Source organism: Corylus avellana, chromosome ca2 (genome assembly GCF_901000735.1).
Source record: "Corylus avellana chromosome ca2, CavTom2PMs-1.0".
Lineage (NCBI taxonomy): Eukaryota > Viridiplantae > Streptophyta > Magnoliopsida > Fagales > Betulaceae > Corylus > Corylus avellana.
Window position 1 is genome coordinate 36155791 of NC_081542.1, and position 4848 is coordinate 36160638.

A 4848-nucleotide genomic window follows, 5' to 3' on the forward strand; every position below is an offset into this window, starting at 1 on the left:
AATTCCGTTAAGTCAACTAACGGTCAATTGACGGAGGACTAATTTGGTCTATTATCAAAACAACAGGGACATCATGTGATAAAAATCAAACCCTAGGGGGTATTTAGTATTTAACCCTTTAAATAATATAAAGAAAAAAAAACACACACTTTAGCTCCCTAAACTATTACCCAGTTTGCACTTACACCTCCAAATTTTAAAAAGTGACATTAAGGCCTCTTATATCACCACCACGTGTCAAATTAGCCCCCTCTTAATTTCTTTCTTTCAAGTGGTTCTTTTTTTTTTTTTTTTTAATAAATTCAGTGGAATTTTGAGGAAAAAAAAATGTTAAAGTGCCTAATTAGACATGCAATAGTAGTATGTGGAGCCTCAATATATGTCATGTTTTAAAATTTGGAGGCACAATTTGTAAAATAGGTGATAATTCAAAAGACTAAAGTATATTTTTCCTAAAAAAAAATAATAAAAAAAAAATTAGGTGTAGGATTTGAATTGAAAACCAAAAAAATTGAATTGAAATTTAAAAAGCCAACACTTAGTGGGAGGAGGCTGAGAAGTCTATCAGCAAGGCCCACTGATTAGGTGTTCTCTCTTGGAGAACCACTAATGTTCAACTCTTAGATCCACATGGAAAGACTTTACTATTCATAAGAACATGTAAATGAGTTAAGAAAACCATAACTAAAGGTGAGGAAAATAAAGAGCAATTTTTTAATTAGAAATTAGTTGGCTAAAAATACTCGTACTCTCTTAATGAATGAGTGATCTCGATAAAGATGAGAAATAATGAATGACACCAGTTTCGTAATTTTTATAGAATTACGAGTTTGCTCTTTATTACAAATTTGATCAATCAATGACGTTTATAATTAACACCTAAAAGCATGTAAATAAACTTAGAAATAAGGGATTTGGAGGAATATAATTCTCCAAGCCTATACTCTTAGAAGTACTCCTAGGAGGCCAATGCCCATGACAAAGAGGAGAAATTTTCGGAGGACCATAAGTGTTCGGACCAAATCCCACATATCCCACCTCTATATCGAAGGAAGTCTAGATTCCAACTAGTTGAGTGTTCCCAATAACAGATGTAGTATCATTGGTAGGGACAAATGCAAAACAGAAAATGCCCTCACTAACAAAATATTCTTGGTCAACTACAATGTTCAACATTTGCAATGTTAGAATTGGTCCAGCTGAGAAGAAGAATGATACATTTGGAACTTGAACTGAGTCTAAGCTGGATGGCTTGTAGCACGTGTCATGCACGGAGGTCACAGGAGCCTGAGCAAGAGTTACGATTTTTGCTAGGTAGGCACTGAAACCACATAACGTCACTCCCCGTCTCTATAATCTTAAGCTGGCTGACAGGAGGGGTACCCACTCCTATCGGTATAATATATGCTCCAATTGTTTGGGAGAAAATCACTGCGGACATGAGGATATCAGGCAGTGTTGGTGGAGTACTTGGCAATGGAGGGGGAGGTGGTGAAGGAGATAGCAATGGAGCATAGGGGGTGGTGGTCGAAGGTTGTGCTAAAGCTAATACGGTGAGTATTGTACGGAGGGAGGGGAGAGACGCCACGACTATGATTTCTTGCTTGTGAGTTGTGAGAGTGGATGATACGTGATTCAGTACATCAATTGTAGTTGAGAGAAAGCCGCGCAGGAAATAATCTACATATAACCTAAAGCAGGCCACACGGGAAGTAATCTATAGTCAACATTCTGTGGTGAATTTCTCTAGAATTTGCAAAAAAATTCAATAACATCCCAAGTTTTTAATAGGTAGAATTTTTCAACCGTCTTGATGCTTAAAAATGGCATAATTACGTAATTTTAGAATCTACAATTTTTTGTATGGGATCCTGATCATCCTCTTCAATTTTAAAGAGGGTGCAGAAATATATCAATTACTAAAAATGTGATATATATTTCACTTGAGAATTAAGTATACTTTCGTAAGATTTTTTCTCTCTACGTTGTAAAAAAACTTTGAACCAAAAATTGTCTTTTAATTTTATGAAGAATAAACGTTTCTACAAAAGTGAAAAGGGACACTTTTGGGAGGAAATGTTTTTGGTTACCTCAATAACATGCGATGCTTATAATATGTAGTATTTTTTAAGCGTTTTGATGCTTAAAAATGGCATAACTTACATAATTTGAAAATCTATAATTTTTTGTAATTGATCCTAATCATCCTCTACAATTTTAAAGAAATAATAGACTCTCAAATTGCTCAATTTTGAGTTGTTTTTAGGCATCGAAACGCTTGAAAAATATCAATTATTAAAAATATGATATGATCTAGTTGAGAATTGAGTATTCAAAAGATTCTTGCTCTCTACATTGTAAAAATGCTTTGACCCACAAATTGTATTCTAATTTTATGAAGACTAAACCTTTCTACAAAAGTGAAGAGAAACCCTTTTGGAGGAAATTTTTTTATTGTTATTTCAATAACATGCCATATTTTTAATAGGTAGCATTTTTCAAGCGTTTTGATGCTTAAAAATGGCATAAACTACCTAATTTGAGAATCTATAATTTTTTGTAAGGAATCCTGATCATTTTCTACAATTTTAAAGAAATAGTAGATTTTCAAATTGCGCAATTTTAGTTGGTTTTAAGCGTCGAAACATTTGAAAATTGTCAATTATTAGAAAGTGATAAGTTCCAGTTGAGAATTGAGTACATTTTCATTATATTTTTGCTATATACGTTGTGAAAAAGATTTGACCCAAAAATTGTCTTTTAATTTTATGAAGAATAAATGTTTCTACAAAAAAGAAGAAGAACCCTTTTGGGAGGAAATTTTTTTTTGGTTACCTCAATAACATGCCACTTTTTAATAGGTAGCGTTTTTCAAGAGTTTTGATGCTTAAAATAGGCCTAAATTACGTAATTTGAGAATATACAATTTTTTTTTAAAAAAAATAGTAATAATTTTAGGCTATCCTGATCATCCTCTATAATTTTAAAGAAATAGTAGATTTTGAAATTGTGCAATTTGGCATTTTTTGTTGTGGAAACTTTTCCGACAAAAAGGATAAAATTTGCTTGTTCCGTGCATGCTTCTTCTTCTCATTCACGCAAGCATTTTTTTTTTGGCTATTTCTCTCTTATATGAACCTTAAGCTAAAGTCAGTATAGTAGAGTATCATATAATGCATGAAAACGTGGCAGTGATGTATTGAGCATTGAATGCAAGGTGAATTAATTCTCACAACTCAAGTAGGTTGATATGATAGAGAAATAGTAGAAGAAGTGCATGATTGAGAAAAATAACCAAGCACGGAAGAAGCACATTTTATCATTTTATGTTTTATTTCTTTCATGTGTGTAGCTGTCAATTTGGAATCATTATTGGATTGCGGGAGAGGGCATGAAATAAGCTTTGAAAATTATTATTAGTGTCAATGTGTGAGAGAGAGGGCGTGAAGTAATATTATTAGACTATGTGATAAAATATAAAAATTTATATATTAAATATATAAAAAGCGGAAGAAGGAGAGAGAGAGAGAGAGAGAGCGAAAGTATGTAATGGATTACATTGTATTAAGACTGATTCATTGAAGAGTATTACAAAGGCTTCTATTTATTGAGAGGCTATGAGTGAGAGGCACGTAACTTAGTAGACTAAGGAAAGGTAAACCTAAGTAGGCATAGAAACCTTTGAATCAGTAAGGAAGTAAATAACCCTAGAATAATAAACAACCCTAACATAATATTCTTAACGTTAATATACAATCCCATGAAACATGGAGGAAATCATAGGATTGTTGCCTTGTCTGGATATGCTTGGTCTAATTAAATTTTTTCTTTTAACACTCCCCTACAAACTGATGGTAGGAACTTCCTTCAGTTTGATAAACAAAAAGCAATTGGCAGTTTGTCAATTGAATCTTGCCATAAACCACTGGGGGCAAATGAATCTCAACGTAAAAACACCAAGGGGCAGTCGGGTCTCGCCGTAAAACACCATTGGGTAGACGGATCTCGCTACAAATTACGAAGGGACGGCGGATCATGCCGAAAATACCAAGGGCCGGTCAAATCACGCCGCAAAACCACTAATCGACGTCAGATTTTCACCGCAAACTACCAAAAACCTGAAACTAGGATGAGTAGTGATCAAGAAGAAAAGAGCCAACATGGCTTGAATGAGCATAGGTTTTGGTTGTTACCTAGGCTAGAGACATGAAAAAGGCCTAGATTTTAGGTATTACCACAAGGCTAAGACATTGGGCCAACAATGGGCCATATTGAAACCGACAAACTATGAGTTGAAGGAACCTTGGGCTTTAGATGTTAGCTCAAGGTCAAAAAGATGGTTTTTTTTTTTTTTTTTTTTGGGGTGCATAATTTGCAATAAACTCTCTCGATGGAGGAAAGGACGCCGGCACAAGGTAGTTCGGGAACGTCCAATGGAGGTGCGACAAAGATGCTCGGTGTTGACAAGGATGAGTTGGAAAGGATAGTGGCCGCTGGGTTGTAAGGAGAAGATAGGCACGGGAAAACTCCACAGGACCCTTTGGATCAAACACTGGTGTAAGCCAGTTGCTCTGATACCATGATAAAATATAAAAATTTATATATTAAATATATAAAAAGCAAAAGAAGGAGAGAGAGAGAGAGAGAGAGAGAGAGAGAGCGAAAGTATGTAATGGACTATATTGTATTAAGACTGATTAATTAAAGAGTATTACAGAGGCCTCTATTTATAGAGAGGCTATGAGTGATAGGCAAGTAACCTAGTATAGACTAAGGAAAGGTAAGCCTAAATAGGCTAAGGAAACCTTAGAATCAATAAGGAAGTAAATAACCCTAGAATAATAAATA